General features: G+C 40.4%; 1 long non-coding RNA gene across 1 annotated transcript; it reads left to right on the top strand.

The window, feature by feature from the left end:
* Nucleotides 1-2,576: 2,576 nt before the first annotated feature.
* LOC108295386 lies at nucleotides 2,577-21,493 on the top strand. Its single transcript, XR_001821383.2, has 3 exons — nucleotides 2,577-2,588; nucleotides 18,289-18,963; nucleotides 20,991-21,493. It is a non-coding gene; the product is annotated as an uncharacterized LOC108295386 (long non-coding RNA).
* The last annotated feature ends 4,472 nt before the right edge of the window (nucleotides 21,494-25,965 follow it).

Here is a 25,965-nt window from a genome sequence, read left to right as displayed (position 1 = left end):
AAATTGGATAATCTAGATGAAATGAACAAATTTCTAGAAACATAAAACCTACCAAGACTGAATTACAAAGGAATAAAAAATCTGAAAAGACCTATAACTAGTAAGAAGATTGAATCATTAATCAAAAATCTCCTAATAAAGAAAAGTTGTGGATCTGATGGCTTCACTATCCAAAATTTAATAATATCTATTATTCTCAAACTTTCTCAACAAACTGAAGAGGAAGGAACACTTTCTAACTCATTTTGTGAGGCCAGCATTGCCTAAGTACCAAAGCCAGGCCAAGCTATGAACATTGAGGTAAAAATCCCTAATAAAATACGAGAAAACTGAATTCAGCAGCATATTGAGAAGATTATACACTAAGATCAAATGTGATTCATACCCAGAATGTAAGGATGGTTCAACCTGTGAAGACTGATCAATGTCAAACACCACGTTAATGCAGTGAAGGAAAAGAAATGACATGATCATCTCAGTTGATGCTGAAGCAGCATTTAACAGAATTAAACACTTACAATAAAAAGAAGCAACACTCTAAGAATAGAAGGAAACCATCTCAACATAAGAAAAGCTGAGTAAGAAAACTGCAGCAAGAGGCTGACCCAGCCAGAAGAGCAGGGCCCTGGCAGTGCCAAGGCAGGAGTGGGTGGGGCAGCCCCAGTGCAGAGAAGGCAGGGGGAGAAGGCAAGTACTGTCTCCCCCAGTCAGCTGTCCAGTCTGTGTTCAACTGGAAGTGCTTGCTTCTTCTCTACCCAGGGGAAACTGGTTGAGAACTTGGACAACTTTCAAAGAGTTGGGGCTGAGAATGGCCTGGACCTGGAAACTGGTGTGAAACTTCCTGAATGCATCTCTGAGAAAAACTGGCTTCCAGGAGTTGCTCCTTTTCTTGGCCTTGGGGTGTGGTGTTGTTTTGTTTTGTTTTGTTTTGTTTTGTTTTGTTTTGTTTTGTTTTGTTTCCATATATGGTGGGCAGGGCACACTGGGACTTGAAGAGGGGAGTTATGTGATACATTCACTCATTCACCCACTCCTTTACTTGCCGTGATGGAGCTATTTTTAAGGAAAATGACCCTTTAAAAATAAGCTTAAAAGACTGACCAAGAAAAAAGGAGAGACTTAAATTACTAAAATCAGAAATGNTTAAACACTTACAATAAAAAGAAGCAACACTCTAAGAATAGAAGGAAACCATCTCAACATAAGAAAAGCTGAGTAAGAAAACTGCAGCAAGAGGCAACGTGCTCAGTGGTAACAGATTGAAACTTTTCTTCTAAGATAAGGAACAAGACAAGAATGCCCACTTTTGCCACTTCTTTTTAACAAGCAAAAATCAACTGCATTTCTGTATACTCACAGTGAACAATCTGAAAAGGAAATTAAGAAAAAAATCTTATATGCAGTATTATCAAAAGCATAAAATACTTAGGAATTAACTTATCCAAGGATGTGAAAGACTTGTACAATGAAAACTATAAAACATTGCTGGAAGAAATTAAAAAGACAAAAATAAATGGAAAGGCATCCCATGTTTGTGGATTGGAAGACTTAATATTGTTAAGATGTCAATACTACTCAAAGTGATCTACAAATTCAGTGCAATCTCCATAAAAATCCAAACGAACATTTTTGCAGAAATAGCAAAATATATCCTGAAATTCATATGAATCTCAAGAAAAATTAAATATCCAAAATTATCTTGAAAAAGAAGCAGAACATAGGAAGACTCACACTTCTTGATTTCCAACTTACTAAAAGCTACAGTAACCAAAACTGTAGTACTGAATAAATATGGGGCTAGATCAATGAAACAGGATAGAGAGGTCAGGAATAAATTCTGTGTAAATGGTCAAATTAGTTTCTACAAGGTTGCCAAAACCACTGAATAGGTAGTAGACAATCTTTTCAACAAACGGTGTTGGGAAAACTGGATATCCACATGCAAAACAATGGAGTTGGACCCTTATCTAACCCCATATACAAAAATTAATTCGAAATAGATCAAAGAGCTAAATGTGAGAGTTATAACTATGAAACTCTTAGGAGAAAACATAGGGCAAAATCTTCATGAAATTGGATTTAGCAGTAATTTCTTGGATATAACACTAAATACATAGGCAATAAAAATAGACAAATTAGATCTCATAAAATTTTGAAAATTTGTGTATCAAAAGACACAATCAACAGACTAAAAAGTCAATAGATAGAATGATAGAAAATATTTACAAATCACGTATCTAATAAGGGATTAATATTTTGGATATGTAGAAGCCTCCTAAAACTTCACAGCAACCTGAAAAAAAAAAAAACCCAGTTCAAAAATGAGCAAAAGATTTTGTTATGAAAGAACTGAATCTCGGCTGACACAGTGGCTCACACCTGTAATCTCAGCACTTTGGGAGGCTGAGGTGGGTGGATCCCTGATGTCGGGAGTTCAAGACCAGCCTCACCAACATGGAGAAACCCCGTCTCTACTAAAAATACAAGATTAGCCAGGCATGGTGGTACATGCCTGTAATCCCAGCTACTTGGGAAGCTGAGGCAGGAGAATCCTTGAACCCAGGAGGCAGAGGTTGCAGTGAGCTGAGGTCATGCCATTGCACTCCAGCCTGGGCAACAAGATTGAGACTCCACCTCAAAAAAAAACGCAAAAAACAAAAAATTGAATCTTGTGGCACTATGGTCTTGGACTTCCCAGAATTGTGAGAAATAAATTTTTGTTTTTGAAGGCACCCAGTCTATGATATTTTTGTTACAGCAGCCCAGCAACTAAGACAGATTTGAACAGATATTTTTCCAAGAAGATATACAAATGGCCAATAAACACATGAAAAGATGCTAAACATCACTGATTATTAGAGAAATGCAAGTTAAAACCACAAGAAGATACCACCTCAAACCCAGTAGGATGGCTCTGTCTGTCTATCTATCCATCTATGTATCCATCTATGTATCTATGTATGTATGTATCTATCTATCTATCTAATCTATGTATGTATGCATCTATCTATCTATCTATCTGTCATTTCACACCAGACAATAACAAGTGTTAGAGAAATGTGGAGAAATTGGAACCATTGTGCATTACTGGTGGAAATGTAAAATGGGGCAGCTGTCAAGGAAAACAGGATGGCAGATCCCCCAAAAACTAAAAATAGAGTTACCATATGATCCAGCAATTCTACTTCTGGGTAGATAGCCAAAATAATTGAAAGCAGGGTCTTGAAGAGAAATTGTACACCCACGTTCATAGCAGCGTTATTGACAGTAGCCAAAAGGTGAAAGCAACCACTGAACTCTATACTTAAAAGTGGCTAAGATGATAAATTTTGTATTATGTGAATTTTGCCACAGTTAAAAATATTAGAAACAAAGAATAATCTGAGATTTGTTATTCAGACTGTTTGAGGATGTGCCTTAGGCGTTCTATAACCACAGGTTTGTAAGTCTTAGCTTTCCACATGAGGTAATACTCAGTGATTTATCATGTCTTTCTTCCCCTTCCTTCTCTTTGTCCTTCTCTGATCTCTTTTTTCTTAAAAATGCAAAGCTAACGATGATTAACCCAGAACTTTATTTAATACAACCATGAGTCAGAGAATACTTATTTTCAGCCCATGTGTCATGACTTTGGTTTGGGAAACAAGAGACAGTGTCTATGGAGAGAAAATGATTGCTATTGATTTACAGCCATTACCATATCGAAGTTGCCATAAAAAGTTATCTGGGATGCTCCAGATGAGAGAACCAGGGGTGACCTAGCTTTCCAGTTCGTTGAAGGCTTAGTTCTTCTCATTATTAACAGAGACATAAAAGGTGTAAAAATGTATTTCAAATAGAAATAAAAGTAATTTTTGCTTTTCAGATGCTATTGTAAATGATCTTGTGCTTTTAATTTTATTTTCAAATTTACTTGTTCCTGTATAGAAAGAAAATTGCATATGTTGATTCAAAAACTGTACAAAATGTTTATAATCGTAGCTTTATTCAGAATAACTTCAAACTGGAAACAACTCAAATGTCCATCAATAGGTGACTGGATACTAGGGAATATTCCTGCAATAAAATGGTACTTAGCAATAAAAAGCTACTGGTACCGGCTACAACACGGGCGAATCTCAAAATATGCTAAAAAAGGTCAGACAAAAAAAGTACATACTTTGTGATTCCATTTATATACGTCTTTAGAAAACGATACCTCTGTAGTGACAGGTAGACAGTGGTAGTCCAGGGATAGAGGAAGTATGGAAGAGAGGGCAGGAAGAAACTTCCAGAGGTGATGGATATGTTCATAATCTTGACTATAGTTTCGGGTTTTTTGTTTGCTTGTTTTTCCGAGATGGAGTCTTGCTCTATTGCCCAGGCTAAAGTGCTGTGGCGCAATCTCAGGTCACTGCAAACTCTGCCTCCCAGGTACAAGCAATTCTCCTGCCTCAGCCTCCTGAGTAGCTGGGATTACAGGTGCACACCATCACACCTGGTTGATTTTTGTGTTTTTAGTAGAGACGGGGTTTTACCATGTTGCCCAGGCTGATCTGGATCTCCTGACCTCGTGATCCATCCACCTTGGCCACCTAGGATTACAGGCATGAGCCACCACTCCCGGCCCATAGTTTTGGTTTTACAGGCGTACGCACATGTCAAAACTTACCAAGTTGCATAATTTATATGTGTGCAGCTTATTATATGTCAATTATATCCCCCAAAAGCTGTTAAAGAATGAAGCATCCAGAAAAAGGAAACAAAAAAAAGTTTTCTTAGTTGACCTTGTATCCTGCAACTTTGGTAAATTTAGTTATTAGTCCTTAAGTTTTTTGATAGGCTTTTTGAGATTTTCCATGTGCACAGTTATATCTTCCGTGAAAAAGGCAGTTTTCTTTCTTTCCAGTCTTTATGACCTTTACTAATTTTTCCCTGCCCGTTGGGCTGGGAAGGATCCCCATTACTGTGCTGAAATGAAATGGTAGGTGGACACCTCTTGATCTTAGGGAAAAGCATTCAGTCTTTCACCAGTAAGGGGCATGATAACCATATATATTTGTAGGTACCCTTATAAGATCGAGAAAGTTCATTCCTACTCCAATTAAAAAAAAAATCACAAATGGTTGTATTTTGTCAAATGTTTTTTTCTTGATCAATTGATACAATCATTTGATTTTCTCATCTTTTGTGTTAATGTGTTGATAAAATTTTGGATGTTGATTGCATTGATGTGGTGATAAGTTTTTGAATGTTAAGACAAATTTATATTCCTGGGATTAACTCCACTTGGTCATGGTTTTTAAAGTATGTTAGTGGGTTATGGGGGCTTTCTGAAATGAGTTGGAAAGTGTTTCTTTCTCCTCTGTTTGCCGAAATAGTTTGTGCAAGCTTTTATAAAATTCATCAGGAAAACCATCCGGGCCTCGAGTTTTCTCTTTGGGAAGGTTTGAAATTATGTCATTAAAAAATAGACAGATGAAAGGCTTTTCAGATTTCCTTTTTCATGTGGTGATTTCTGTCTTTCAAGGACTTTTCCATTTGATCGAAGTTGTAAAATTTATTGGCATGGAGTTTGTCGTAGTATTTCTTTATTATCTTTTCTATTTTTACTGAAGCAAACCTCAGTCTTCTTGCCCAGCACAGTAAAGGCCGACAGCCACATCAGGGTTTTGCAGGGAGAGAAAGGAGGATGTTTATTTGCAGGGTAGCAAGCAAGAAAAACCGGGCAGCTCACGCTTAAGGTCTGACCTCCCTGTTGGCTTACAAGCAAGGGTTTTTAAAGGTAGGGATACATTTCAGGAAAACAAAAGTTATAGGCAAAATAGTAAGTCAATACATGGAGGTTTGGCCTAAAAAGGCAGGATATCTGGAAGGCGGGGGTGGGGGCCTACAGGATATAGGTAGATTAAGAGATTATTTTATTTTCAATCGGTCAAGGAAGCAAAACTTTGTCTAAAACTTGAAGTCCACAGAAAGGAATATGGAGCTCTGGCCTGTGGACATGACACTCTCCAGGCCTCTCAGGAAGAAATTTAAAACAAAGAATCGTGATCGGTTCCCCCTTATGTTAGGTCTAAGTTCCAGCAGATGGCATTTTCCAGTTGGTGGGGGGTCTGGGTTTTTGAAAAACAGCCCAGGCACATATGTTAAGATGTCCTCTTTAGTTTCCATAGGAGCCAAACGGTGACTCTAACTTCCTTGGCTGTTGTTTTAAGCTCTTACCTTCTTGCTCACCAGATTGCTCCTTGGCTTCTCCAGGTCAGCTAGGTGTCTGGAATTGCCATTGAAGGGATTCAAGATTTTCCTTTTTTTGCATGCTTGGAGAGTGGGAGGGGAGGCCCAGCAGGTCGCGAGGAGGGGTCCCTGCTCCACCGCATGACGTCTGTAGCATCTGTAGTGGTGTCGACTCTTCCATCCCTGATGTTGGTACTTTGTGTTTTCTCTGCTCTGTCTTGCTTAGTCCAGCTAGAAATTTATCGATTTTCTTCACCTTTCCAAAGAACCCACTTTTGGTTTCATTTATTTTCTCTGTTGGTTGTTTATTTTCTGTTTCTATTGATTTCACTTTTATATTTGCAATTTTCTTTTGTCTGTTTATTTTAGGTTTAATTTGCACTTCTTTTTTTAGCTTTTTAAGGCAAAATCATAGGTGATTAATTTTGAATCTTTTTTTTCTAAGATAACTACAGGTTTAGCTGTATTGTATAAATATTGATATTTTGTATTTTATTAACATTTGATCTATTTATTTAGAGATTTTCCAAAATTACAAAAACTATTCTAATTAAATTCCTTTTTGGTCAGAGAACATGTTTTGTGTGATTTCAATCTTTTGGAATCTCTTGAGCCATACTGTCTGTTTTGGTGGAAGTTCTATATACACTTGAAAATGTGGGGGTTTGGTTGTAGTGTTCTATAAAGTCAAACAAGCCATTGCTTCTCAACCAGGGGTGATTTTCTTCCACGAGGAAACATTTGGTAACGTCTAGTGACACATCCTACTATGCACGGGACAGCCCCCACAACAAAAAATTTCCCAGCCCCAAGTGCCAGTGGTGACGAGGTTGAGAAACTCTGGGTTAAGTTGGTTAAAGTGTTGTTTATATAGTTTATATGGTTACTGACATTTTGTTGAGTAGCTCAATCAATTATGGAGAGAATAATGTTAAAATTTATAACTATGGGCTGGGCGTAGTGGCTCATGCCTGTAATCCCATCATTTTTGGAGGCCGAGGTGCGTGGATCACTTGAGGCCAGGAGTTTGATACCAACCTTGCCAACATGGTGAAACCCTGTCTCTACTGAAAATACAAAAATTAGCTGGAAATTGCTTGAACTCGGGAGGCGGAGGTTGCAGTGAGCTGAGATCATGCCACTGCACTCCAGCCTGGGCAACAGAGAGAGACTCTGTCTCAAAAAAATAAAAAATTACAAATATGATTGTGGATTTGTCTATTTCTCTGCTTATTCTGTCAGTTTTTGTGTCATTTATCTGATGCTCTATTAGATACAGACACTTTAAAGACTGTCGTGTTTACTTAATGAATTGACTCTCATTATTAGAGATGCCCTATATTAGTCTGCTGGGCAGATGTAACAATGTACTACAGACTGGGTGGCTTAGACAACAGGAATTAATTTTTTTGCAGTTCTGGAGGCTGGAAGTCCGAGATCAATGTGTCGGCAGTTTGGTTTCTCTGGAGGTCCCTTTCCTGGGCCTGCAGATGGTTGTCTTCTCCCTGTGTCTTCAAATGGCCCTCCCTCTGTGTGTGTCTGTGCCCTAATCTCCTCTCCTTATGAGGGCACCAGTCATCAGGCATTAGGGCCCACCCACCTGGCCCCTTTTGAACTTATCTCTGTAAAGACCCGTCTCTGAATGCGGGCACATTCTGAGGTACTGGGATTAGGACGTCAGCATACGGATTTTCAGGGACACAGTTCAGACTACGCCATATCCCTTTTTAATCTCAGATACTGCTCCTTTATTCAGTGGGAAAGATAGTAAAACAAACTACACGACCACGTAAGTACTTGATAAGTAAAGTGCTGATGTGCCATGACAAAATTAAAGCCAAGTGAAGAGATGCAAAATCCAGGCAGGAAGATGTTGTTTAAAGGGGAAGTCAGGGAAGGGAGCTCCTGAGCAGACACAGCCCCGCTAGGTCTGCTTCTAGCCTGTCAGGCTGTGCAAAGGTCCCATTGTCTTAATTTGTGTGGTTTATGGCATCCTCATGTATGCTAGACAGAGGCCATCCCATGTATGCTAGACAGAGGCCATCCCTTAGCTTTCTCATTTAACCTGGGCTTGGCTATGGTGTTGCCTTGCTTTTCCATATGAATGTTAGGTTTAGTTTGTCAAATTCCATGATTAACTCATTAACTGAGGAAAAAACTTTCATTTTTTTTGTAGACATTGAACATAGATTTTATTTTTTAAAAACTCCGTGCAGACAAGAGGAAAATAGAAATAGTCATCCGCCCTAATAAAAAATTATACATATTTATATCTTTTAGAAAACAAGGCCATCCATTTAAATATTATTAACAGGGCAAGAAAACTATTAAGGGAAAAAAGTGATCAGAATTACATACATTTTAGGAGTTAAAAGTTATTTTCATAGGCCGTAGTGATAATTTCTGAAGTTTAGGAATCTTTCAATATTCCTTTGTAACAAATAAGAAGTAAGGATATTTAATGATAGTTTCCTGCACCTGGAGAAAAAGGGGCAAAACTTCCTTCTGATTTTGTTGAGATTTCACCAGCATTTTATAAGGGCCGACCATTCTAAGACTGAGTGCTAGAACTCCTTTAGCACCAGAGAAAGGAAAGGAAAAAAGGCCAGAAGCTTACAACTTGCACAATGAAAAAGAAGTAGGGGACAGTGTGATAAGTAAGTAAATGACATAATATTTTGCATCTATAATCATTTGGGAATTGGGTTGGAACTGCCATCCAGAATTGATAGACTGATTTGGAGGAGAATTGCTATCTTTATGATACCGAGTCATCTCATACGTGAATGTGTTTTAGTTTTCCATTTATTTAAGTTTTCTTTCTCTTTTTATAAAGTTAATTTTTTAACCTGTAAAGGCCTTGTACATATGTTGTTACCTTTCCTCCCAGTACCTGTTTGTTTTGTTGTCATTGTAAAGTCTGTCTGTTATAGAATTTAATCTTCTGGTTGGCTGTTGCTGTTGGATGGGCGTGAGTAGCAACCTGCTGACCTCACTCATTAGTGCCTCTATTATTTCTGTAGATCTGAGATATCTGCAAAAATCACCTTAAGTAGTGGTTTTGTTTGTTTGTTTGTTTGTTTTTGAGACAGAGTCTTGCTCCTTCGCCAGGCACCAGGCTGGAGTGCAGTTTCACTCTTGTTGCCCAGGCTGCAGTGCAATGGCACGATCTCGGCTCACTGCAACCACAGCCTCCTGGGCTCAAGCAATTCTCCTGCTTCAGCCTCCCAAGTAGCTGGGATTACAGGCGTGTGCCATCATGCCTGGCTAATTTTGTACTTTTAGCAGAGACACAGTTTCACTGTGTTGGCCAGGCTGGTCTCAAACTGCTGACTTCAGGTGATCCTCTCGCCTCTGCTTCCCAAAGTGCAGGGGATTACAAGCCAGGAACGTAGTTGTTTATTATCACGATCAATTATTAGGTATAGTACATAACTGTGTGTGCTGCTCTTTCTGTGACCGGCAGCGCAGCAGGTTTATTTCCACCATTGTCACCCCAAACACGTGAGTAACACATTTTGCTGTGACTTTACAATGGGTACGCTCTCCACTATGTGACAGGAGTTTTTCAGCTCCATTATAATCTTACGGGGCCACTGTTGTATGGGCAGTCTGTTGTTGACTGAAACACACAGCGTGCACGACTGTGGAGCCTTGCAAATGGAATCATGTTGAGATGAGGTCATACTGGATTAGCACAGGCCCTAACCCAATGACTGATGTCCTTAAAAAAACCTGAAATTTGGATATAGAGACTCAGGAAAGAAGGTCATATCATGTCGGAGGCAGAACTGGAGTGACGCAGCTGCCTTCTAAGGAATGCCAAGGGTTGCTGGCAACCATCAGCAGCTGGAAGAGGCAAAAGAAAGATCCTTTTCTTGGGCCTTTGGAGGGAGTATGGCCCTGGTGTCACCTTGATTTCAGATTTTTGGCTTCCAAAACCGAACTGTGGAAAAATACACACACACACACACACACACACACGCACGCACACACACACACACACACACATAAAAGGCAGTGTCTTGCTCTATTGCCTAGGTTGGCCTTGAACTCCTGGCATCAAGTGATCCTCCTGCCTTGGCCTCCCAAAGCGCTGGGATTACAGGCATGAACCACTGTGCCTGGCCAATGCTGTGCTTTCTTAATTGTCATTTGCTATGATTAATTTTATGTCAACTTGGCTGGGCCATGGTACTCAAATATTTGGTTATTTTTCTAGACACTTCTGTGAAAGCATTTTTAAAGATGCGATGAACATGTAAATGGGTGGTCTTTGAGTAATGCAAATTACCTTTCCTAATGTGGGTGGGCCTTATCCAATCAGTTAAATGACTTACTAGAACAAAGACTGACTTCCAGGAAAGAAGAAATTCTGTCAGCAGATTGCCTTTGGACTCCACTGCAACTCTTCCTTGAGTATCCAGCCTGCCAGCTCTAGATTTTGTTGAGCAAGTTACCAAGCTTCCACAATAAACCTCTCTCTGCATGGACACATTCTGTTGAGTCTGCTGGAGAACCGTGAGTAATACAATATCATTTTATAATGTTTCAACAGCCATAGAGCAAGCCAGTTCACCTTTTTATTTGAAAAAAGTGCATGTTTTATCTGAGTTCTTCACATTTTTTATTTAGATCTTCATTTTTCCTCAACAATGCTTTGTGGTTTTCAATGGTAGAGGCCTTGCACATCTTCCGTCCCTCCTTAAAAACAGCCATTCTCAAGGTCTGTTGTGGTCTTAGGACTCCACAGTGAGCTCCCTGAGAATATAAAGACTAAATTTTTCCCTCTGCATTCCTAGTACCCAACACATGGTTGACCCAGCTAATATTTGGGTAACAAATATTTCTTGCATAATTTAATAAATTTTATTATTCATACAGAGGGTGACTTTTTTCGGTGGTCTGCCAAAAGATTAATAATGCAGCAGTGAATCATCAAACATGTCCTGAACACTCACCGCAGGAAAGGATGCACACTGAGCACATCGTCTTATTTTGTTATGTAACTCTTCCCAGCATGGGCACTGGCCCCAGCTGAGAGCGTCTCTGGGTTCCCAGAATTGGGCATTGCTTGTTCCTGGCATCAGGTGCATCCTGTGATGCAGTTTGCACACAGTAGCTCCATGTCTCTGCTGCGTCTCCTGTGGCTCAGTGACTCTCCCCAGAGGAGAACCGCTTCAGGTAGGAGGCAAGCAGGCCCCTTGCCCAAGCTGTATCCCAGAATTCCTGTGTCTTAGGACCACATGGATCCCAGGGTCCCCGCCAACCCAGGCCTGCCCACCACACCCCATCACTTTCCTCTGGCCTCCCTCTTCTTCTCTCTGCGTAAAACTCAATTTGCATCTTGATGGAAATGAATAATTAGAACCTCCAGCGTGAGTAATTCTAGGCAAATTAATTTTCATGTCAATCAGGGAAAATTAATTGGCTTCGTGATGTTTCATATTTTCCAGGAGGGGCTCCCCAGCTGCTGCCCCCACCTCTTCTCAGCCTTGGGCTCTTCTTTGCCAGCACTTTGGAGAAGATTGCTTGTTCATTTTATTGTTTGTTTGTTTGTTTGTTTTTCAATGGCTTCTGCAGGCAACAATGCTAAATTCCTTGCAGCTAAATGACCTGTTTAACAAGCATGATAAAAACATCCGTTAGAGCCATTTCTGGCTAAGCAAGATCCACCTGGTCCTTTATAGCTCAATTTCTTTTTTAACTTTTTTATTTGGTATTGTGGAATATAAACACATACAGAGCAGTGTATGAAAGATCTAAATACACAACCTAATGAAACAGAAATGTCTTCTCCTGTTCTGTGGCTTATTCTTTCTCACTCTTAGTGATCTTTTCTGATGTAGCAGATTCTGAATTTTAATATAGGACAATATATCAATCTTTTCCTTTATGCTGTGATTAAAAAATATTTGAAAATAAAGTGTTTATCTTGTACTTTATGATAAAACTATAGTTCACTCTCATTTTTTTTCAAAATGGGAAAGTACACACTCACACACATACATACAAGAGTTTAAAAGTGGTTGTATCTATCATGACATGTTGCTCTTAATCATTTCATGAGCGATAACAATACCATTGTCACACCTAAGAAAATGGACAAATGTCTAATATTGTCAAATAACCGGCACTTACTCACATTTCCCTAATTATCCCCAACTTGTATTTGATAAATGTAGGAACATCAGTTTGCCTCTTCTGAAATTTCATATGAATGGAATTTACTGTATATATTATTTTGTGTTTGCTTTCACTCATCATTATAACTGAGCAATTTACCCACATTATTATGTGTGTAGTTCATTTTTGTTCATTGCTATGTTATTCCATTGTATGAATATACCATAAATTATATATCCCATCTACTGTTTCTTTCTTTCTTTCTTTCTTTTTTTTTTTTGAGATAGAGTTCTGTTGCCCAGGCTGGAGTGCAGTTGTTTCTGGATCAAACTGAGGGTCGGGCTGCTATTTCTTGTGGCCCAATAATAAGGTGCAGATGAATGGGGAGGAAGAGAGTTTTTATTTCTGCAATCAGTTACAGGGAGAAGGCCTGGAAATTACTGCCAGACCAACTCAAAATTACAGCTTTCCAGAGCTTACATACCTTTTAAGCTATATATCTACATGTTAAGTGTGTATTCATGTAAAGATGTAAGTAATTAACCTCTTTTAATCTATAACTAAGGTCTGATTCCTGAAGACCTTCCTCTGGAGCCTCAGTAAGTTCACTTAATCTAAATGGGCCCAGGTGCTGGGGTGATTACCCTTACCTTGTCTCCTGCTAAATCACAGAGGAGTGGGGAGTTCCTTCAAACCCTCAATAAACTTGTTTGTGGAGGTCTGGGGAGTTTCTTCAGACCCACAATAAAACTTGTTTAATCCTACATGGGTTCTGTTAACAATTCCTTTATTATTTTGTTATGCTTTAAGGCCCAGGAAAGGCCGAGGCAAAACTCTTGATGGGCTTTTGTCACATCCCAGCCTTTTATAAAGACACTGGCATTTAATGTTTAACTTAACCACTCAGTCAGTACGGAAACAGCTGTGATGGAGGCCTGCTTTAGTGAGACCTGGCCTGCCACAATCCCAACTGTCAATTTGTGCAAGATTTCTATCATGCTTATATATTTATTTAGCATGAGAACCGTAGGGAGATGGGCCATCGTAATCTTTCTGGCTACTTCCTGCCGAGATGGGGGTCATCGTTATGGGGCACGGAAATGCAGCACTGGAGTGGGAGAGGTCTGTTTGTTCCTAGTAACACTCTGTTTTGGGGGCTTAGAGGAGGCGCCTGCTGAAACACAATAGCATGCCACAGCAACACATAGTAATAGGCTGCTGCTGGTTTTCCTCAGGTTTCAGTTTCTAGTCTTCAGTTCACACGGCTTTAGGAAAAATGGGGAAAAGAAGAAGAAAAAGAAAAAAACGGAAAACATTGTTTTGGAGGCCTGTAGGCAGAAAGATCAGAATTTAATCCAAACTGTAGAAAATAATAAAAACTGAAAAACATCAAGACTAGAATTTAACAACAGGTGTACTGTGGCTTTTGAAACATAACTGTTCTCTCTCCAGTTTCTCATTTTTATTAAAAGACAAATTATGGTAGGACCAATTTGCTTTATTATGCTTGGCCAGATTAGAAAGAGCAGCAAGAATAATTATTTGTTACATAGGCTTTTTAAATTGGCTTTGTTGCAACTTTGTTCCATAGCAGGAATCTGAGATAAGACCTTTTTACAGCTGAGCTCAGCCATGGATTTATACCATCAAATATCTATGAGTTGGGTGAATTCCTCTCCTCTTGAGGTTTCAAGATAAGTTGGGGTTCCTTGGGTTATCAGAAATTGGTATTCTTTACTTATCACAGATCAGAAATGCTGTATGAGAACTGTGTACACAGAATAGGGGGGCAATTTCCCAAGGGCTTTACAAGTCAAGTTTGATTCCTTAAAGGAAAGTATACCATTGCAGTCAAAGCCTTGGTGAAATAACCAGTTTTTGTGTCCTGTTACAAAAGAAGACAGATTCTTATTGCACTAATGCAAATAACTATATTGCCATAAAATGAGAACACTCACAAATAGTTTTCAAATTCCAGACAAATCAGGTAGAGAGAAACAAATATGCTACAAATTTTTTTCATGGGGCTATACTAAATTGTTAAAAGCTGTCAATAGCTCAAAGGAAAGTTTCCTCGACTCTGAAAAGCAAAACAAAGGATTAGCAATGTTTTAAGCAAAATATTGAAAAGATCACTCCATTTACCTATTAGGGAGTTCAATTCATGCAGTTAATTTCTGTCCTGCTTGATATTAATGAACATGGACAAAAGTCATAAACAGATTTTTCACCAAGCAGATACACACATGGCAAACAAGCAACTGTAAAGATGTTCAATGTGCATCAACAAACACACTGAATGTTTCTCTTCTATTCTGAATGTTTTCCCTCTATTCTGATGCTACAGTCCCCAAAGTTATCAGAAGGCTACATTCAAGGGCACCTGTTAGAGCTTTATAGCTGATTATAAAACCACCTTCTGAAGAGGACTAAAACAAGACAAACAATTACTTATAGATGATGAAAAGTTTTAGGGTAGCCATAGTTAAAGATACAATTGACAAGGATATGTGTTACCTCTGTGGTATGCGATAATTTAACGTAATAATTATAATTATTACTGATAACATACACTAAGATATATCAGAATTATAGGAGTCTCCCATGATTTTGGAATACATACCAATAACCTATTTATACAAATATAACCCAAAGAAGGCCAAACACCATTTCATATTTGATAATGCTTCCTGTATAATTTTTATACCAAATAAGCCAAATTTCACCTTTACATTAGTAGAGACATATTTACCCAATTTTAATGTTTGATCATAAGGTAAGATTTGTATAGATCTTTTTATGACCCTAAACTAGTTTTGTTAAAGAGCAGGTTAGTGCTCTAAGAGAAATCCATTGAGCTTTTATTTTAATAATTTATAGGAAAACTGGATGACACCCCTTTAATTTTAGCCAAAATGTTTAAACACAGAATTTCCCTTACAATCAACCTTCCACAACTTTCTTAAACTTTCATCTTTATTTTATGCAACTTAAAACAATCCTTTAACCTTTTAATCTAGGCAAAAATCCACATTCTCATGCCTTCTTATAATCTTTTTACAGAAAGTATATTTAACTTTCCTTACACACCTTGCATATAAAACTGTTTCTTCAATAGTCTCAAATACATGTTACAGCATTAACTATTAGCAATCTTTACTTTTGGCGAAAACCTTCTTAAATTTGGGATTTTAATTATGTACTAGGTGTGGAGCCTAGGACTTAGACAGGAATGCAGATAAGGTCTGACATATTCCAGCATTTAACTCCACGTGTCCCAGGCCTCACCTAGCTGTAAAGCAGGCAAGTTGTACAGCTAGAGTCATAAAGCATCTAGGGAACCTAATTACCTTTACATTGTGAAATATTTCTTGCATAAATTCCTTTTTATAAATTCTTTCATAACTTACACAGGCAAGCTATAACATGCCTCAACTTTCTGACTTGTCCTAAACATTCTCTTTTTCAACAACCAGTTATTTTACTTTAGGAATAGGATTTACCATACAAGATCCTTTTTTATATAAAATCTTTTTTTCTTTAATGCCTTTTGCATAGCTAGGGGCATGGCTAATTTCATATGTCCCCAGGCATATGACACGTCCCCAGGCCTTATCTAGAATTTAACACTCCAAAATAAATCAAACAATTTTTAAGTCAAAGAAGCAGTTTATGACCTACAGTATTTAGTAAACCTATTATTTAACCTGCATAATTTCGACCAAATGTTTACATTTTTGAAGATATTTTTATTTTACCAATAAGCTTTATGCTCTCTTTATTTTTGTAACTTTCTTTAGATCTCTCTTATTTCCTGGTTTATTTTAGCTTGTTTTATATATAACCTTCAAATAATCTTTGAGTTAGACAAAAATTATTTACCCTTGAAAAAAGACATATTTTTTAGAAAGAATATTTTCCTACAATATATTTTTATTGGAAATTACCCAAATAATGAAATATTTGTTGCTTAATTTAACTTTAGATTCTAAATTATGATGGTTGTTTATGAGTATTTATTCCATTACATTTATCTACTAATTTATGAAAACTGTGATAGTCATCATTTAAAGTTACAAAACCACCATTGCAAAATTATAGCTGAGACAGTGAAAATGATCTGACCTAACTGATTCCATCTTGCTTCTAACATCCAATCTGTTCTTGTTCATTAACTTAGTTTATAGTTTAGCTTTGAAACAAAGTTGATAACAGTCCTTTCCCAGAACAAACTTCCTTCATGTCTGTGGACTAGTCTGCTTAAGGCCACAAGGTTAGAAGTTTGGGTATTTTACTAAATAATTCAAGATGTAGCTACCTTCATTAAGCCAATATTAATGTTTTGTTTATGAAAAATTACACAAGCAAAGATCATTTTGTTTTGAGCTGAGTTATAGTTGTGTAGCCTCTATGCCAAATTCTGACACCTTAAGTACTTGGCAGAGGGAAGTATGAAATTACCCGATCAATAAATACAAACAAAAATGTATGTTGGCACTCTTAAGGCAGTTCTAATATGACTTTACCAATAATTTTTAAAGCTAGCTTATTTATTAAAGATTTTACTTGTTACATAAACTTGAAAAAGCTTTTGACCAGTTTTTCCTTTTTTCTGTTATTTAAGTGCTTTTATTTTTCTTTGAGCTAATTAATTAGAACCCTTTTACATATTTTCAGCAGTAAAACATGGTGTACACAAGACATAAATATGTAGACACATCAGGTATACCAACAGAAGTACCTTTTATAGACTCATAAGACCTCCTTTTTCCTATCTTAGGCTTGTAAACTCTTAACAACCTGGTTTATTACTCTGGAAGTTGTCAGCCAAATATCCCTAAATCTGCTTATGAGGGAAACAACTCTTAGGTGACACAGCGAAAAAGCCGGGTGGTGCTAGAGGAAGAGTCAAGATAAACACCAGATCAAACATAAAATTATAGAAATTTATCATAGGATTGTATGAGGAGATTAACTTTATTTTTATTTATTTATTTATTTTTTTGAGAAGGATTTTTGCTTTTGTTACCCAGGCTGGAGTGCAGAGGCTCGACCTCAGCTCACCACAACCTCCACCTCCTGGGTTCAAGCAATTCTCCTGCCTCAGCCCCCCAAGTAGTTGGGACTACAGGCGTGGGCCATCATGCCCAGATAATTTTTGTATTTTTAGTAGAGACAGGGTTTCACCATGTTGGCCAGGATGGTCTCGATCTCTTGACCTCATGATCCACCTATCTTGGCCCCCCAAAAATTAACTTTATTTAGATATTGACTACCTATATTTTAACTGGATCTTTGAGCTCTGAGCAAAGCCCACACTGAATCCTGGGTTTTCAAAAAGGGAAAATTATTATGAGGCTAGACCATGTGATGCATTTACAAAGCACTTAATTTTTTTTTTCCAAACAAAGACATTTCTAAGTATCTAAATTACATCTTTTCTTAAAACTCCCAGAGTAGCTTCTGTTGTAATAGCTATTAATGAAGAAAACGGAGTTCAGCCAACTGAGAAAAAAAAAAAATTTTTGCTTAAAAAGACAAGGTCCTAGGCCAGGCTTGGAGTCTCACATCTGTAATCCCAGATGTGAGAGACATTATTCATTCATTCACTTTGGGAGGCTGAGGTGAGCGGATCACCTGAGGTCAGGCGTTCCGGATCAGCCTGGCCAACATGGTGAAACCTGGTCTCTACTAAAAATACAAAAATTAGCTGAGCGTGGTGGCAGGTGCCTGTAATCCCGGCTACTTGGGAGGATAAGGCAGGAGAATCGCTTGAACCCAGGAGGCAGAGTTGAAAAAAGGCAAGGTCCTAGAAGAGAAATAAACAAAAACAAAAACAAAACATGAAACATGAAGGCCTTCATATACACATCTTAGATCTTAGCTTTTAATTAAGCTGACTTTTAACCATTGAACTCCTAAAATAAATATTTTTCCTTCCCAGAGATCTGTCAGCAGGAATGAACCCAGCTCCTCCCATTTTCAAGTTTACATGGTATCAAAGGAGTAAGACAGATACACAAGTGAAGACAAATTTTGGACAACACAAGGGGAAGTGCAGTCGGTCAAAACAGACTCAAAACCAGCCCCAAACCTGATCTCAACCAAAATGCAAAGCAAGTGTATGAGCAAGCCTTACCGCTTCCCTTGGCGGTACCAGACAAATGGCCTAACAAGCCCAGACAGGAGTAAGATCCAGTGACGTCATCCTTTGAGCGTGTCCGCTCCCGGTCTCAGTTCTTCTCCAATAGTGAAAGGGATGTGCAGTTTTGTGCAGATGCTGAGATCTCCCTGAAGACTGTCTTGTGGCAAGCCGCTGGCCCCTGAATGCAGCACTGTCCCCATCTCTCCTTGCTGGTGCGCCAGATTTTGTTCCTGCACCAAACTGAAGGACGGGCTGCTATTTCTCATGACCCAACAGCGACATGCAGATGAACTGGGGAGGAAGAGACTTTTTATTTCCACAGCTGGTTACAGGGAAAAGGCTTGAAAATTATTGCCAGACCAACTCAAAATTACAGTTTTCCAGAGCTTATATACCTTGTAAGCTATATGTCTATGTGTTAAGAGTGCATTCGTCTAAAGATCTCAGTGATTAACGTCTTTGAATCTACAACTAAGGTCTGAGTCCTTCCTCTGGAGCCTGAGTAAGTTTACTTCATCTAAATGGGCCCAGGTGCTGGGGTGATTACCCTTATCCTGTCTCCTGCTAAATCACAGAGGTGTGGGGAGTTCCTTCAGACACTCCATAAACTTGTTTGTGGAGGCCTGGGGAGCTTCTTCAAACCCACAGTAAAAGTTGTTTAATCCTACCTGGATTCTGTTAAGAATTCCTTTATTATTTTGTTATACTTTAAGGCCTAGACAAAACTGGTGATGGGCTTTTGTTATATCCCAGCCTTTGTATAAGAACACTGTCTTAATTTACTATGCTTTAAGTTCTGGGATACATGTGCAGAATGCGCACGTTTGTTACGTAGGTATACATGTGCCATAGTGGTTTGCTGCACCCATCAGCCTGTCATCTAGGTTTTCAGCCCCGCATGCATTAGGTATTTGTCCTGATGCTCTCCCTCCCTTTGTCCCCCACTGCCCGACAGGCCCTGGTGTGTCATGTTCCCCTCCCTGTGTCCATGCGTTCTGATTGTTAAACTCCCGCTTATGAGCGAGAACATGTGGTGTTTATCTGTTTCTGGAGCACTGGCTTTTAATACTTACCCACTCAGTCGGTACTGAAACAGTTCTTATGGCGGCTTGCGTTAGTGAGACCTGGCCTGCCACACAGTGGCGTGATCTTGGCTCACTGCAACCTCTGCCTCCCGAGTTCAAGCAATCCTCATGCCTCAGCCTCCTGAGTAGCTGAGATTACTGGCATGCACCACCACATCTGGCTAATTTTTTTTTTTTTTTTCATTTTTCGTAGAGATGGGGTTTAGCCATGTTGGCCAGGCTGGTCTCAAACTCCTGGCTGCAAGTGGTCTGCCTACTTGAGGTCCTCAGCCTCCCAAAATGCTGGATTACAGGCATGGGCCACCGGACCTGGCCCCATCTGCTGTTGATGGTGTTACTACACTGAACTTGGGTCCACTTGCCTGGTACAGAAAGCTAAACATTGACGCTGAGATTTGCAGAGAGAGAAAGAAAGATTATTTATTGTAGGGTGCCAAGCAAAGAGAGTTGGGGAGCTAAAGCTTGAGACCTGGGCTTGCAGAAGGCTTACATGTAAGGGTTTTTAAAGGCAGGGAGACGGAGGTTACAGGCAAAGTCATAAGTCAACACGTGGAGGCCATACATGGGTTTGGCCCCAAAAGGCAAGCTGTCTTGAAGCGAGGGCTTAGGGTCATAGGTGGATTCAGAGATTCTTTATGCAGCTGGTTAAGGAAGTGAAGCTTTGGCTGAAATCTGAGGTCAGCAGAAAGGCATGGTAAAGTTTGGTCTGTGAGAATGATTCTCCCCAGACTTCTTGGAGGAAATTTAGAACAAAGACTTGTGGTCATGTTAGAGCAGGCAGATAGCCAGACATGAGCAGGAGAGCAGAGCCCCTGAGAAAAGGGAAGCCTGGAAAATCTCATGCCCCAGGGACCACCTGAGACAGGAATGATAGTTACAAGCAGAGAGGAGGGGAAATACCTATACAGGAAGGCACGTCCATTAAGATGCCCAGAAATCTAATCATTCACTCTGCAGTTAATGTGTCAGAATGTAGGTAGATGCATGCTAAGGGGAAGAAGCAGAGAAGCCAATTCTTAAGTGATGACACAGGTGCTGTAAGTGTAGATCTGACCACTCTCCAGCCTTCCTGGGGTGGTGGTAATGAGCAATGCAGCCATCAAATAGGATTTGTATCCAACACCAGACCCACACATGTGCACCAACTAATGGTAAGAGAGGGTCCCGCAAGCCTCGGGTGGGAACTTGGTCAGGGAAAGGATGGAGACTTAAGGCAGAAGTAGGAAAACTAGACAAGGAAAACAGCAGAGGCTTAAGGCAGAGGCAGGAACTTCAGAAAAGAGTCTAACAGCATAAAAACCCAGTGCGGGACTCTCAAGCTGCTGCTGGCTCACTCCCCTCAGCAGCCAACTCGGCCTCATCTTTGCAGAGTGCACCTCCCCTTAAATACTAACTGTCTGCTTTCTAGTCTCCTTCAGTAAATCAGTCACTTGGCAGAGCGCTTTCTCCAAGTAAGACAAAAAATCGAGGATTCCTGCACTTCCTGGTAACAGTTGGAGTTCAGTCCTTCCTTTCCCCTTATCTGACAGTGGTTGGCATTTTCCGTCTGGTGGGGGTCTGGGTTTCTGAAAAAACAACTCAAAGACATATGTCAAGGTGTTGTCTTTGGTTTCTACAGGGAACCACACACCTGTAACTCTAGCTCACTGGAGTAGATACTGTTTAAGCTGTGATTACCTGCTTGCTTCTCAGGTTGTTCATTCACTTCTCAAGCCTAGATAGGTACCTGGAATTTCCCTGGAAGGGACTCAAGAATTTTCTTTTATTCCCATGCTTTGGGGGCCTGGAAGGCCTCTAAGGGGGGTTCCTTCTCTGTCCCAGTGGAAAATTGGCTTGTCTCCTATTTATGAATAAAATTTCTTTGAAGGGTCTTTTTTTTTTTTTTTTTTTGAGACGGAGTCTTGCAATTGTCACCGAGGCTGGAGTGCAGTGGCCTGATCTTGGCTCACTGCAGACTCTGCCTCCTGAGTTCAAGCAATTCTTTTGCCTCAGCTGGGATTACTGTTGGGACTATAGGCGCCTACCACCACACTCACACACCACCATGCTCGGCTAATTTTTGTACTTTTACTAGAGACAGGTTTCACTGTGTGGGCCAGGCTGGTCTCGAGCTCCTGACCTCAGGTGATCCGCCTACCTTGGCCTCCCAAAGTGCTGGGATTATCACCGCGCCTGGTCTGAAGGGTCTTTTACATGACCATTGATGAACCAACTCTGAAGCAGAATTGCTGGCTCATAAGGTATGAGGGATTATCTTAATTTATATTCCTGCCAGCAGTGTATAACAGTTTCAGTGATGCCATGTTTTTGCTAAAATTTGATATTGTCAGTTCCTTTAATTTCACCTTGACTGGGGGTATGGTGGTATGTTGTGATTTACATTTTTCTTAGGAAGAATGATGTTGGCCACATTTTCATGTGCTCATTGGCCATCTAGATATCCTTTTTTATAACACATACATCTTTTGCTATTTTTTTTCCCATGGATTGACTGTTTTTAAAATTAATCAGGTGTAGGAGTTCTTTATATATTCTGGGTACAAGTTTCATGCTAGATTTATGTAATGCAAATGTCTTCTAGTCTGTGGCTTATCTCTGAAGGAGATAAAAATATGACACTCTGGAATAATGACTATTTTGAGTTAAAGGCACTTGAAAGCCAGAGGTGCAAGATCACTCTGCCCTTCCTTCTGTCTCTGAAGAGCAGGAGATAAAATTCTCATGTGAAAGGCCTTCTGCCTATACCAGAAGGACAGCACCAGTCTTATATTTGGGGACAGGAAGTTGAGACTGAGGGAAAGCTGCAGAAATAAACCTTGCTAGACCCACCCTCAGCTTCCCAGGCAGTTCTCCACCAATTAACTCCCTTTGCTCAAACCTTTGCCTGCTCACATTTTCATAACTTACCACTCTTGGTCTAATTCAATACATAAGCACTCACCTCTAACTGCATTTTGGGTCTTTACTTTCTGCTGAAGGCTCCTGTGCCATGTAAAATTTGTATTAAGTGACTTTGTATGCTTTATTCCATTGATCTGTCTTGTGTCAATTTAATTCTCAGACCCAGCTGAAAAACCCTAAAAGGGTAGAAGTAAAAGCTTTCCTTTTTTTTTTTAACATCTTTTTATTGTTTTAGTGAAGCCGTTGGTAAACAGAAGCTCTCAATTTTAGTAAAGTCTAAATTTATTTTTATTTTTTTGTGTGTGTCCTTTTAAGAAATCTTTGCCTATCCTAAATTTATAAAGATATTCTCCTGAATTTTGCTCTAGAAACTGTAGTGTTTCACTTTTCATGTTTATGATATATCACAAATTCATTTTTGTAGGAGAGGGGTCAAGATTTATTTTTTCCCATGTGAGTATATAATTTTTCCAGCGTAATTTCTTGAAAAGATCACTCTTTTCCCCCACGGAACTGTAGTAGCATATTTCTCATAAATGAAATGACTGTATTTATGTGGGCCTTTTTCTGGGATTAAAAAACGTTCTGTTCCACTGGTCTCTATCTCTGTCCTTATGTGAGTACTACCCTGGTTTTATTACTGCGATTTGATAGCAAGCCTTGAAATCTTATAGCGTATGTTTTTCACCCTTTTCTTCTACTTCAAAATTGTTAGAGTTATCAAAGGTCTTTGCGTTTCCAGATTAATTTTTGAATCACATACCAATTTACACTCATGCACACACGCCTAACAGATGGGATTTTGATTGAGATTGGCTTGTATTTATCAATTGCTTGCAGAGAACTGATCTTTTAACAACATTGAGTCCTCCCCGCCCGTGGACATGGTGCAGTTGGTCTGTTTGTTAAGGTCATCTTTATTTTTCCTAACAATGCTTTGCCGAGTTCCATGTTAGAGGCTGGACCTCTCCCATTGCATTTATTCAGTGAGTGTGCTGGTGGACCTGCCCTGGGGAGAGAAGCCCCAGCATTTAGCACTTGTTGAGCTCTCTGGTGGAAAAAGACCCAACGTGACTGATTTCAAGCTAACGATGTGCTCTTCATGAACACGCAGTTGAAGAGAGGCGCAGGACCCCCAACATGGCCCCGAGCTTTCCTGCCCCCCCACACACTGTACACATCCGATACCCGCCCCGGGCTGTGAAGATGATGGATTTTACTCCTGTGATTAGGCTGACATGTGGCATAGCTGACCTTAAGATAAGGATATTATCTGAGTGGGCCTCACCAAATCACATGAACCCCTTAAAAGCAGGAAGTCTCTGACTGGTTGCAGAAGGGGAAATAAGAGAGATTCAAAGCACGAGAAGCATTTCACTTGGGGGAGGTTCTCTGCTGCTGCGATGGCAGGGCTGCATGGCGGGGACAGGGCGTGCTCTCTAGGAAGCGACAGTGGTCCCCAGCCCACAACTAGCAAGAGCATGGGGACCTCGTCCCACAGCAGCAAGTAGGTGACTTGTGCCAACACCAGTGAGTGTGGAAGGTGACCCTGAGCTCCAGATAGAACTACAGCCCTGGTGAGACCCAAGCAGAGAATCCAGCCATTCCATGCCTGGACTTCACCTGCAGAAACTGTGAGCAGTACATTACTGTTTGAAGCCACCAAGCTGTGGTAACTGGCATGTAGCGATAACAAACTGATACACATTTTGGTACTGAGAGAGTGGGGCTGCTGTAACAAGCACCTAAAGCGTGGGTGTGGGAGGGAGCGCCCGGTTCCAGGAAGGTGGAGTAACCCTGTTTCTCCCTTGTCCTCTCCCTTATAACTAAAAATCCCTGGACATCAAACAACAAATGACTGCAGAGGTCTCAGAAAGGTGGAAAGAAGAAGGCAGGCCTTGAGACCTCAGGGCACGAGATGGACCCAGTGGGGAGCCCGGGCTTCCCTCTTCCCGGGCCTCCCACACATGCTTGCAGTGCACTGCAGAGCTGCCAACAGGCTCAGACCAACCTGCTCCAGGAAATGCCTCCTGGCCAAAGGGCTGGGAAAAGGAGGGGCTAAGAACAGAATCTTTCTTGGCAATACCTTTCCTACTCCAGCCAAACACCAGTGAAAACAGCCCTCCGCTTTGCAGTGGCGCTGATCGGTGGAACCAGTGATGCTGCAGCTGCCCTGCCAGGGATGCGTGAAAAGGGCCCCGGGCAAGCTGAGCCCCACCTCCACCCAGTGGCAATGGAGCTGAAGGGCATCAGAATATTCTACCTGAGAACATGCCATTTGGGCAGCGAGATTATGTTGAGCTGAAGGCAGTTGAGAAACACAGAGGTAGGAAAAGCTCTCTACCCTTCACCCCCTCAATTTCTGCCTAAAGGCAGGGCATAAATTTCCCTCTGTGCCCGTGTCTCCCTTCCCGCTCCCATACCAGGAGGACAAAGCAACCTTGATCACTGGAGGCAGAAAGCGGGCATGGGTTGGGTCTGCACATACAAACCGCACTAATATAATCCTTATCTGCCCCGGCTGCCCCCAGGTATTTATCTTCTCTGCCCCTAGAAACCCAAATCCTTTTTTCTTCCTCTTGTCACTTCTCTGAAGATTTATTTCCCTTTGTTAAGATGGTTTTCTAAGCCCCAAATTCTAACCATCTCATTGAGTTACTTAAATTTAGCACCCCGATGTGCATGTGTTGCAAGCATAAATAAACTGGTTTTTTTTTATTCTGTTGATTTTAAAAAATCAGTTAGATTTGCAAGCCCTAGCCACTGAATCCAAGAAAGAAGAGAAAAAGGTTTTTCCTCCCTTACAAAACTTTACAAGGTAGTGAGAATGGGATTAGTCTCCACTCTCACCTGGCACCAAGGAGGTGGAAAAGGGGGTGGGGAACAGGGCTAGCTGGGGCTCGGCTTTACCGTTTCTTCCCTGGTTTCAGCAGGCTCACCTCAGCTCCTGACTCTACCTTGCAGCGGCAAAGCGTGTGAGTCCTTCCCCTCTCTTTTCCCCTGGTGGCAGTGGGGCCCCACAGGGAGCTAGCTGATCACACATCAGCACTCAGAAGCGATGAGCATGTACAAGTTGGTGCCCCAGGAAAGTGTTCATGGACATAGAGGGAGGAGCTAAACTTCCAGCTCACTCACCCACAAGGGTCAGCGTGAGTCACAGCCCCACTTCTGTGGGGCTGCTGTGAGTGAGTTCGGCGTGAAGCTGATGATACATACCCCAGTCCTTGCACTGTTCGTCAACAGCAGGACTTAAAAAGGGGAAGGCTAGACAGGATCCAGAGTCTCACGATATAATGTCCCATATGTCCAGATTACAATGGACCCAAGAAAACTACAGCAGGAATGAGAAAAAGCAATCAACAGATGACGGTACTGAGGAAGATCAGGTGTTGGAGCCTCTGGCATGGATTTTACAGTGGTCATCATAAAGAGGCTTCAACAAACAACTGTGAATTCTCTGGAAACAAATGAAAAAGTAGAAAATCTCAGCAA

The sequence above is a fragment of the Cebus imitator genome, unplaced genomic scaffold, assembly GCF_001604975.1.
Source record: "Cebus imitator isolate Cc_AM_T3 unplaced genomic scaffold, Cebus_imitator-1.0 Scaffold635, whole genome shotgun sequence".
In the NCBI taxonomy this organism is placed as follows: domain Eukaryota; kingdom Metazoa; phylum Chordata; class Mammalia; order Primates; family Cebidae; genus Cebus; species Cebus imitator.
This window is presented reverse-complemented; position numbering and strand designations above follow the sequence as displayed.